Source organism: Humulus lupulus, chromosome 6 (assembly GCF_963169125.1).
Source record: "Humulus lupulus chromosome 6, drHumLupu1.1, whole genome shotgun sequence".
Taxonomy (NCBI): Eukaryota; Viridiplantae; Streptophyta; class Magnoliopsida; order Rosales; family Cannabaceae; genus Humulus; species Humulus lupulus.
The window spans coordinates 10,252,886-10,265,248 of NC_084798.1; positions in this window are offsets into that span (position 1 = coordinate 10,252,886).

The following is a 12,363-nucleotide window of genomic DNA, read 5'->3' on the forward strand; positions in this document are numbered from 1 at the left end:
AAATTTCTGGACTCTATGTGAGGCAACCTTTACTTTGACAGGAAGGACTGCTTCACTCCCGAAAGCCAGGGAGAAAGGAGTATGACCTGTCGAAGTTCGGTGCGAGGTCCGATATGCCCACAGTACCTGGGGAAGCTGTTCGGGCCAAACTCCCTTGGCTTTATCCAGTCTTTTCTTAAGGCTTGCTTTTAGCGTCTTATTGACAGCCTCGACCTGTCCATTGGCCTGGGGATAGGCCACGGAGGAGAAGCTTTTAAAAATTTCGTGCTTCTCGCAGAATTCAGTGAAGAGGTCGTTTTCGAACTGCGTTCCATTATCCGACACGATCTTCTTTGGCAGCTCGAATCGGTAGACAATATTCTTGACCACGAAGTCGAGGACTCTCTTTGAAGTGATCGTCGCCAGGGGCTCTACTTCTGCCCACTTCGTGAAGTAGTCGATAGCCACCACCGCATAGCGAACTCCTCCCATTTCAGTAGGGAGGGCACCAACCAGGTCAATCCCCCAGACCGCGAACGGCCATGGGGACGAGATCATCTTCAACTCGACCGGAGGAGCTCGGGCAATTGTGGCGAATCACTGGCACTTGTTGCACTTTTGGACGTAGGAGATCCAGTCCTTTGACAAAGTGGGCCAATAATACCCTTGCCTTAGTATCTTCAGGGCCAGGCTTTGCCCCCCAGTGTGATCTCCGCAAAAACCCTCGTGCACCTCCTGCAAAATGGTATTCGCCTCGCTCGGCAGAATGCACCGTAGGAGAGGTAAAGAGAGTCCACGCCGGTATAATATCCCATCTATCACTGTATACCTTGGAACCTAGTAAAGTACCCTCCTTGCATCATTTCGCCCCTTGGGTAACTTTCCTGCTATGAGATACTCGAGGATGGGAGTCATCCAAGTCGGTCTGGCGTCAATCATCTCGACCTCCGCCCCGACTTCCTCTATGCTTGGTCTTTCCAAGAACTCTACCAGCACCAGCCCCAAAGTCTCCGCCTCCTCAGAGGTAGCGATCTTTGCCAGGGCGTCTGCGTTGGCATTCTGCTCCCGAGGTATCTGCTCGATTGAGCCACGCTCAAATGGGGATAGTTCTTTCTTTACCTTGGCCAGGTAAGCGGCCATCTTGGTTCCCTATGCTTGGTATTCTCCCAAAACTTGGTTTACCACGAGCTGGGAATCGCTGTAACACTAGACGGAGCTGGCCCTTATCTCCTGGGCCACCCTTAGCCCTGCCGATAAAGCTTCGTATTCGGCCTCGTTGTTGGACACTTTGAATCTGAACCACAACGCCGAGTGGAATCGATGTCCCTTTAGGGAAATCAATATGATTCTAGCCCCGGAGTCGTTCTCGTTAGACGAGCCATCTACGAAGACCTTCCATGAGACCTAAGCTGACTCTTCTACTGGATCTTCTCGGAACCCTATGCATTCTGCCACAAAATCAGCCAGGGCCTGGCTTTTTATTGCAGTTCGTGGTATGTACAGTATCTAAAATTGGCTGAGTTCGATAGTCCACTTCAACAGACGCCCCGATGCTTCAGGTTTCTGCAAAACCTGCCTTAAAGGCTGATCGGTTATGACGTGTATTGAGTGGGACTGGAAATATGTCATGAGCTTTCGGGAGGCCGTAATAAGGCAGAAAGCCATCTTTTCCATCAATGGATATCGGGATTCAGCTCCGAGAAGCCTCTTGCTGATGTAATAGACTGGATTTTGAGATCGGTCTTCTTCTCGGACTAATACGGCGCTAGCTTCATCTTCCGTGATAGCTAGGTAAAGGAAAAGAGGCTCTCCTGCCGTTGGTTTGGATAACACGGGCGGCTCGGCTAAATGTGCTTTTAGGTCGAGGAAGGCATGTTCGCATTCCTCGGTCCACTCAAAATTTTTATTTCCTCGGAGCAGGTTGTAGAATGGCAAACACTTGTTGGTAAATTTAGAAATAAACCGATTAAGGGCCGCAACCCTTCCTTTTAGACTTTGAACGTCTTTTTGCAACCGGGGTGAGGGCATCTTGAGTAGCGACCTGATCTTATCGGGGTTCGCTTCTATTCCCCTGGTATTGACGATGAAACCCAGGAATTTTCCTGACGCAACCCCGAAAGTACACTTTTGGGGGTTTAGCCTCGTGCTGTATTCCCTCAAAATCTTAAAGCATTCCTCCAGATTGGAGACATGGTTATCGGCAGTTTTCGACTTAACCAACATGTCGTCAACATACACATCCATATTTTTCCCGATCTGATTGGTAAACATCTTATTTACCAGCCTCTGGTACGTAGCTCCTGCGTTTTTCAGCCCAAAAGGCATGACCTTGTAACAATAAACGTTAGTTGGGGTCATGAAGCTAATGTGTTCCTGGTCTACTGGATTCATGGAGATTTGGTTATAGCCCGAGTATGCATCCATAAAAGACATGAGCTCGTGTCCCACAGTGGCATCTACCAATTGGTCAATCCTTGGAAAGGGGAAGCAATCTTTGGGGCAGGCTTTTTTCATATTGGAAAAGTCGATGCAAGTCCACCATTTCCCGTTGGGCTTCGGGACCAACACAGGATTGGCGACCCAGACCAGGAACTTTGCTTCGCGGATAAAGCCACACTTTAAGAGTCGGGCTACTTCCTCCTCTAGGGCCTCAGCTCGGGTCGTTCCTAGGCACCTTTGTTTTTCGGACTTTGCAGGCACATTTTTATCCAAGTGGAGGGTGTGCATGATGATGCTCGGGCTAATCCCTATCATGTCTCCATGGGACCAGGCGAACACATCTAGATTTTCTTGCAAAAACCTAATCAGCTCCGCCTTCCTCTTGCTACATAGATTTTTCCCGAGCTTCACCACCTTCGAGGGGTCTTGTGGGTCGATATTTACCTCCTCGAGCTCTTCGATGGCCTGGAGCTCGGATCTATCCTCGTCTACTCTGGGGTCAATATCATTATTTAAGATGATATCCTCCCTTCTGGAATTCTGAGGTTGTTCTATCTCGGGACTAGGTACGATTTCCCTAGATTCCTCACTCCCGCCCTAGATGGTCATCGTCTGTTGCCCGGGTTTTGATTTTCCCTTCATCGAAATGCTATAGCATTCCCTGTCAGTGAGCTGATCACCTCGGACCGTGCATATCCCCAAGGAAGAGGGGAATTTTAGTGCGAGGTGGCGGATGGAAGTTATGGCTTCAAACACTATCAATGTAGGTCAGCCCAAAATAGCATTGTACGCGGCGGGACAATCGATGACCACAAATTCAAGGAGTTTTGAGACAGTCTGGGGTCCCTCTCCCAAGGTGATCACCAGCTCGATTGTTCCTATTGCTGCCGACCCTTCTCCAGAAAATCCATATAGCATCATGGAGGTGGCTTTCAACTTGGTTACAGATAAACCCATCTTTTCCAGCATAGATCGGAACAGCAGGTTCACCGAGCTCCCATTATTGACCAGTATCCTCCTAACTATCCGATTGGCAAGCTGGGCGGCTTTGACCAGAGGGTCGTTATGAGGGGACTAGATGTGACTGGCATCTTCCTCGGTGAATATGATTGGTTGCCTCTCCATTCGTTGTTGTTTGGGTAGATGCTGCTGAGGGACAAACTCCACTCTATTATGAGCTTTCAATTCGTTGACATATCTCTTCTGGGCACCTCTGCTCGTGCCGGCCAGATGGGGGCCTCCGGAGATCATGGAGATCTCTCCTACTATCACATGAGGAGGGGTGTCTTGATATATCCGAGACCCGGGCTGACTTATCGGAGCTTCTGGAGCGGGTTGACCAGTGGTAACTCTATTCCGCGCATACTGAGCCAAAGGCCCGGCTCTGATGAGAGTCTCGATCTCATCCTTCAGGTGCCTACAATCGTCAGTGTTGTGGCCAATGTCGTTGTGGAATCGACAAAACTTGGAGGGGTCCCGCTTAGCCTTCTGGTGCTTCAAAGGTTCCGGTTTCTTCCAGGGGAGGCGAGCAGAGTTTTCTAGGAAAATGTTCTCCCTAGTGTTCGTGAGCTCGGTGTAAGTCGTGTAGACTGGCTTAATCTTTTCTACGGACTTGTTCTTCTTCGGGCCGTGCTGGCCGCCCTTGCTACTCCCTTTTCTCTTGCCTCCACCCAATTGGTTATTCTGTGTAACGGTTTGGGTCGTTGTCACGGCATTCGTTCCCACTCCAGCGGGCTGATCAGAGGCTTGGCTGGTTCCCGCAGTCGATGCTCGCACCTCCTTCAGGTTTATCCATCCCTGGGCCTTATTTAAGAATTCGTTCATGGTGCTGACACCTTTACTCTATATCTCTTCCCAGAGTCCGCCTCCAACGAGGATCCCAGTCCTCAAGGCCATAAGCTTGGAACTATCATCTGCGTCCCTGGCTCGAGCCACGATGTTTGCAAATCTGCTCAGGTAAGCTTTCAAAGGTTCCACGGGTTGTTGCTTTACGTTTTCCAAGGTGTCGGCTTTGACGCAGGCAACCTGAGAAGCTCGGAATGCCTCTTGAAGTGGGAAGAAAAGGTTTTCCACGAGCTGATGGACTGCATTTTATTCTGTTTGAACCATTGCCTGGCCGGCCCAGTCAAGGTGGAAGGAAATATTAAACACCTCAGCTCGGGACCGATGTTGTGGGCCATCATCAGGGTGTTGAACATACCCAAATGATCTGATGGGTCCCCGTCTCCATCGAATTTGGACAAGTGATGCATACGGAAACCAGGTGGATGCACTGTGGCTTCCATGCTGGGGGCGAAGAGCTCGAGTTCGTCCCCCGAGTCGTACTCATCTTTTTCTTTTTTCGATAAGAGCTTCCTCATCATCTCCTCCATCTGAGCTAAACGCTCCAGGGTTTGGTCCTTACTTCCTTGGTTGTTCTGGGGCTGTTCAATAGCTCCAGTTCCATTGTACGCGTTAGGCAGGTTATTGTCCTTCCTATCTTGATGTAATGACCCACTACTCTAGACTTTTGGACCATTAACAAAACTATACATAAAACTTACATTTTTGCGAAAATACCATACTTTATTGGAAACTTGTAGAAATAGAGTTACTTTCATAAAATAAGTAGGATATGGGATCCCATTGTCTTAAAAACAAAACATAATTTAAGATAAAAAGACATTACATAAATAGTGCGGAAAATACATGTAAAAAGACATAAAACAAAACTACATCCTCGAATTGAATAACGCTCGGCTCCTTGACTCCATTCACCATCGATACACAATCCCAAGCATCCACGAACCTGATCCCCTCTAAAGCTATTTTCCTGCACATAAAACAAAAAGGAATGAGCCTAATGCCCAGCAAGGAAAATCTAACACATAGTCATAAACATAATTTCATAAGAAACATAAAGACTTAACATAATACTTATAACATACACATACTATAATGGCCATTGTTACTTGGGGTCCCATAGACTAAACAAGTCATATGCCCATTAGATTAGTGGGGTCCTACTAGCTAAGTAGGTCATATGCCCATAATCTTTTGGGGTCTTGTTAGTCATATGGGTCATATGCCCAAGCCTATATACATACATACATATCATAATACATTTAATAACATAAAACATACGATAACATAAGCATATAACATATTGATTCTACCCTATTTTCCTTACCAAAGTTACCGGGATAAGAGGACAGCGTTGGGACTTTTTTTGGAACACTCCTAAAACCATATATAACAGGGTGAGTCTAATGAAGAAAAAGAGATGAAATGAAAGGAATGGAAAGACTAAACCATTGAAAGTCACACTTACCAAAACTTATGTGCTCAAGAACTTAGATTCCCTAACCAAAATAAGAATGAGGTTAGAAGACTGAGTAGAAGACTAAGAGAAGGGAAACATAACATAAAACCAATGAACTAAAGTTTTGGTTTACCTCAAAGACTTGCAAGACCAATCTATACCACAACTGAAATACTATAGAACCTTACTTCCCAAAGTGTTTGATAAGCTTAAGATGATTAAGCTTATGATTTCCCCACCCAAGTGTTTAACTCTCACACTCTCCTATCACTTGCAGCTTCTGAACTTAGAGTAAAAGGTGAATAATGGCTGGGTACTAGGTTCTATTTATAGAGTTTGGGAATGAAGGAATCTTAATTTTACTTGAATAAAAATAATAGCTTTTTAGGTGAAAATAATTTGAATAATCGTTCAGTAGAGGCTGAAGACTCGTTCAAAAGATGCTGGACTTATGAAGAAGTTGAATGGCTGAAAGGAAAAAGAATTCAAAAACTTTTGAATTATGCTGAAGGAGGCGATATATCGCCCCTTATAGGCGATATATCGCCTTGGCCAGTATGCCCGAGGCGACCGTGCATCGTTTCGTGTTTTCCGTATCTACGTGCTGCGATATATCGCCCCCTATAGCTGCGATATATCGGCACACGCTGATTAATTAAACACGAAATTACACATTTTTAGCTAAGTTTGAATGGAGTAAACAACCTTGACTAAGCCCTCAACGTATTCAAAGCTGCTGACTGACCCTATAACTTTCAAACTTTACTCCTTATTAAATTAAATCCTCAAAATACTTAATTCTTAATCACCCATTCATAACATGTGCTTAAAATCCTATTGGTTGATATCTAAACCTTATAGTATAATAAATATTATTCTTAATACCAGCTATATAATCAAACCTTAGGTTAAAATTAATATTCTTAAACTATAGGTTAATCTTAGAAAGTCTATAAGTACTACTATGAGTGTCCAAATAATTCCCGGTCTGAACCAAAAATCCACAGTTACAAAGATAATACTATACATACTATAATACTACTAAATAATTAGCTAAGTAAAGTTCTTGGACTCTACACTTGAGATAGGTTATGTGGGACATTCCCGCTGTCACATACTTCTGACAGACCCTCCCCTTGGTGAGCACGACTACCATTTCTAGCTCGGTCTCCTCTCTGAGAGTTGAGGCAATCTCGGAGGTCGGCCCTCGAGGTGGCTCGAGGGCTTTAAGCCGAACTCAAACGATGGCGCAGGTCTTTGCCAGACATGCCACTTCAATGACTCTCGATCCAGTAACTTCCATTTGAAAAACTCAGAGCCCGCCACTGAGGGTGAGGATCTGGGATTTCCCCACATGCCCGGCTGTGATGGGAAGGTCCGGCGGAAGGAGGATTTCTCCTGCTACTACCATGAGCAAGAATTTCTCGGAATGGACGGGGTGGAGATGGGTATCTTATTGGTGATGGGGGATGCCTAACTGGTGATGCGATCCTAGTCCCGTCAGGGCGGACTAAGCTACGTCACGGCCGCCCCGCTCTACCATTCCCTGCGTCCTGTGCTCTGTGGTCTGACCGTGGTGCAGGACGGCTGGCCGAGGCGGGCTGTCGTCACGAGCCCTCCCCAGATCTCCTTCTTGAGCTTCCTCGAGCCCTCTTGGGTGCACTCGAGGGGGGAACTGAGCTAGGAGTTGAGGTCCGGACCGATCGGCTGAATTGCTGGTCGGCCCTAGGAAGTTCCTCAAACACAGTTTCCTGGTGGTGTGTCGTGGAAGTAGAATTCGGAGTCAAGGTTCTGACTAACGGCTGGGCCTGGACCGGTTCCCCCGGCAGGACTTATGAGTCCCACCATTCCTCTTTTCGACGATAGCGTCGGTTGTAAGAGGGGGTAATCGGGCCAAGACCTCTTCGATTTTCTTGTTTGCTTTCGACAGCTGACTTCTCAACTGTGTAGAAATCCGGGTTCGGATTAGGCGGCCGGGGAGCCGAACTTCCAGTGTCGCCCTGGTCCATTGGCTGTTTTCCCAGTCGATGCTCAACCTCGGGGTTTTGCTCATCGAACATGGCCACATGGTGGGGCTCCTACCCATCACGTTGATCCGCTTCATTACCATACCTCGAGCGAGTAACCACCATGGTTGGGTTTCTGCAATAGCACCAATCTAAAAACTCAATGAAAGCACCAAACTGTTGACGTTGTTCTTTGGAAACAGATAATTATACTAATAGACAGGATGATTAATGCTAGATAATGAATCATAATATGTAAATATTTATATTCCAAACTTGTGAAAATAGTATAGGGGAAGGTTATAACTCCTTTCCTTTTAGGTGGTTCGTAGGTTAAAATCTCTCTAGTCGACCAGTCAATATTATTGATATATCTCTGGTATTCCTTGCAGGGTGTTTCTTTACAAACTAGACGCCAACCCCTTGCAACGCCCAGGGTCTCCATATTTATAGGGAGAGGACACTTGGGTGTTGGTAAAGGGGGTCATCACGTGACCTTCTTACCCATCATGTCACTTCTGTGACACTTATGATTAATTCCTAAAACCTGACAATGAAGTGTTGTCTAATCAATAGGTAAGAGGGATAATGGGCCGCATGGCCCAAACCAGTCGTGGGGTGCCTGAACACGCACGTTTATGCTGCATGTCCGAGATTTCAGGAATGGAGTAGACACGTGATGTCTGATATGCGCACATTTACATTGTGTAGTTGACTTCATAAATGTTCAGGGGTGTCAGCTCTATGTCGTACCTCAAGCTTGATGTAGATCCAGCTCGTGGTGTCCACACTGCTGACCCGATGCCTTCGAGTATTCTTACTAAACCTTTGACTACCTCGAGCTAAAGAGGTGGAGACTCGTAATAGCAGCTCCGGGTAGGTGGCTTCCACGTGGCTGATAGAATTATTCCATTTTCCAGCTCGCTAATAACCCGTGGATGTTTAGGGCATACATCATTTAATATCATTATTTCAATTGATATACAGAATATCTTCCCAAAATATGTAGGAATGAATTCTGCAACCTTCTCTATAAATAGAGAAGGAATCACCACTTGAAAAGGAACGATTTCTGAATTTTGGAGAAAAAGCTCTAGGTAATTCATCTCTGAAGAATTTCCAGAAAGTTCCAAGTCTTAATAACAGAGACTCGTGGACTAGGCAGAATTAACTACTAAACCACGTAAAAATTCTCTTGTTTTTCTTCATTATTCATTTGCTTCATTATTTAATTGTTTAATTGCTCTACGATTTAAGTTGACGAAAAATGGCGTCAACAGTTTGGTGCTTTCATTGAGAGCATTAAGCAATACGTGTGTGAGTCTAGTAAAAAAAGCCTCCCTGAATCAACAATGGTCGCGAATGATCCCAATGTCCCTGAGGAGGAAATTTTATATGAAGCTAACTACCCCCGACGCCCTGGAAAGAAGCCTATGGTGAATTCGAACCCTGATGAGAGGAGTGGTTCATCCGACTCTCGGGGACCACCGGCCCCCGGGGACGACGAGGACATGTATTATAATCCTGAACGATATGTCCCAATAGTGGAGCTCGAAAATCATCAACTGTGAAAGCAGTTGGCAGAGGCCAAGAAACATAACGAGGAGCTGGCCAGATTGGCTGCTGAGGCATAGGCGGCTAAGTCCCCACGTCTGCTAGAGGCCCAAACTCCGCCTTTGTGGGACGTTCATGTTCCACCACGTAGGTCTCATGGGCGACCGCTCAAAAATGTTGCCACCCGGAGAACGGAGCAACCTCCGCCGCCTGCAGAACAGTCTACTCCGTCAAGGCCCCGGAGAAGTAACCGGGCTAAAGCTCCTGCCAACTCAACTGCAGAGGTACCGGCTGGGGTAGGGAATAACTGAGCACCCACGGAGGCTCAGACCTAAAATCCTGGTAACACGCATAGAATTCCCGAACCAGTTCGACCAAAATCGGGGCCTTCTAGGTCCCGTAATGGATGGCAGCCACCATCATCCATAAGGTACCCACCATCGCCAATAAGGTGTCCCTCACCAACTCGGAGAATCACACAACCGACTCAGGGTGATAGAGAAAGGTGAGTTGGGCAAAGACGTGGAAATATGGAGACTGCTAAGGAGCATAGAGATACCCAACCCACGAGAAGCCAAATGTCTCGGTCTCACACTATTAAGACGAGGCAACTGGCAAAGAAACCATCTCAAAACAACCGCGCAAGAAGCCATGTCAGCGAAGGCTCGGGAAACACTAGATCGGTTAGTATGTATGACCAGGGATGTAGAAATAATGGGAATCGAAAGGATCACCCAGATTTATGAGAACACCTAAACCATAATCGGGGGAATGATAATCCCTCGAATCCAGATCTGAGGGATCATCTTAATGGACGCAAGAACCCTGTGCCGAGGCGCAAAATTGGGGTTATGATCAACGATAACCAGTTCCCACTGCTTCAAGTCAGACCCACAGTGGATCCAATCCATGAAAGGATTGAACAACTGGAAAGAGCATTCAAGCTCTTACAAAATGAAAGAGGTCGGGATCGGGACGAAGAGTTCGACGAAGAACTCGAACCCTTTGCCCCTCATATTTCCAGCATCCCATTTCCTCAAGGATTCTGAATTCCTCATGTCCCACCATTTGATCGAAATTCTGATCCATACAATCATTTGAGTACGTTCAACACAATTATGCGAGCGAGTAATGTTGGCTACGAGCTCATATGCATGCTGTTTCCAGCCTCGCTCACAAGACCAGCAAAAATTTGGCTTGAGAAGTATAAGAGACATTCGATCGCTTCTTGGGACTCACGCTTCATGAACTAAAGGCATGTGCAGCGACGTTGTACGGCTTTTCAGGAGAAGGGATTGCCTGTATGAGACCCATCGAACTCCCCGTAACCTTGGGAGACTACCCAGTCTCGACAACCAAGATGATGGAATTCGTAGTAGTGGATCTACCATCGGCCTACAATGTACTACTCGAGAGACCCACCCTAGTAAGGCTGGGGGCAATTTCGTTTATAAGGAATTTGTCCATCAAGTTCCCGACTTCTAGTGGCATCGGAACACTGAAAGGAGACCAGCTTGTAGGGAGGGAATGCTATAGCATTTTCGTTAGAGGAAAGAAACAAGCGAGTGCACAAACACTTGTCATAATTCAGAATAAGGATGGGACAGTCTTCGAGATAGACGAAGAAGTTGATCCAAGAATAGAGGAAAAAGCTGATCTCAAGCCGTTAGAAGAGCTCGAACTGGTCAAACTCGAAGAAGTAGACCCCCCAAAAACAGTGAAGATAAGGAAAAACCTTCTAAAAGAAACAAAATAGTAATTAATTTGCTTTTTGAAAAAGAACCAGGATGTTTTCGCGTGGTCACATTTGGACATTGTAGGGATAAGCCCGAATGTGATAAGCCACGCTCTTAATATTGACAAGAGCTTCCCCCCGAAGCAGCAAAAGTGAAGACTCCTAGACGACGACAAGAAGAAGGCCTTGAAGGAAGAGGTCGACAGGTTAAAGGAAAATCGATTCATACGAGATGCCTTCTACCCAGATTGGGTCGCTAAACCGGTGCTAGTTCTAAAACCTAACAAAACATGGTGAACCTGTATTGATTACTCAGACCTCAATAAAGCATGTCCTAAGGACTGCTTCCCCCTACCGAGGATCGACCAGCTCGTAGATGTCACAGCTGGGCATGGACTTATGACGTTCATCGATGCTTATTCTGGATATAACCAAATTTCCATGCATGCCCCGGACCAAGAGCATACAAGTTTTGTGATAGATAAAAGACTATATTGCAACAATGTTATGTCGTTCAAGCTCAAGAATGTTGGAGCCACATACCAACGGCTCGTAAACATGATGTTCTCCGAACAAATAGGTAATAACATGGAAGTTTATGTTGATGATATGTTAGTTAAATCTAAACATAACAATAACCATGTGGACAACCTTGAAGAGTACTTTTCCGTGTTACGGAAGTACAACATGAAGCTCAACCCCCATAAATGCTCTTTTGGAGTATCATCGGGGAAGTTCCTAGGTTTCATTGTGAATGCCTATGGAATAGAGGCTAATCTTGACAAGAACCAAGCGTTAATTGACATGCCCTCACCTCGAAAGCATAAGGATGTCTAGATTTTGACTGGACGAATGGCGGCATTAAGTTGGTTTATCTCAAAATCTACGGACCGTTGTCCTCCATTTTTCAACCTTTTGAGAGGGGGCAAAAATTTGAATGGACAGAGGAATGCGAGTTAGCATTTCAGGAACTTAAAAATCACCTCGCGGACCCTCCTATCTTGTCGAAACCTATCACAGGAGAAAGTTTGTACATATATCTCGCTACAACCGAGCACGCCATTAGCGCCGTGCTCGTCTGAGAAGAACAGAAGATGCAAAAGCCAGTATACTATGTTAGCTAAAGGTTACTGGGGGCAGAATTGAGATACCCTTTAATGGAGAAGTTAGCTCTTAGCCTAATCCATTCATCTCGAAAGCTCCAACCTTACTTCCAAGCGCACCCCTTCCATGTGCTGACCAACCAACCACAACGACAAGTCCTATCCAAGACAGAAGCCTCGGGTCAATTACTAAAATGGGTTGTTGAGCTCGGGCAATTCGAGATCACTTATCATCCGAGGACAACC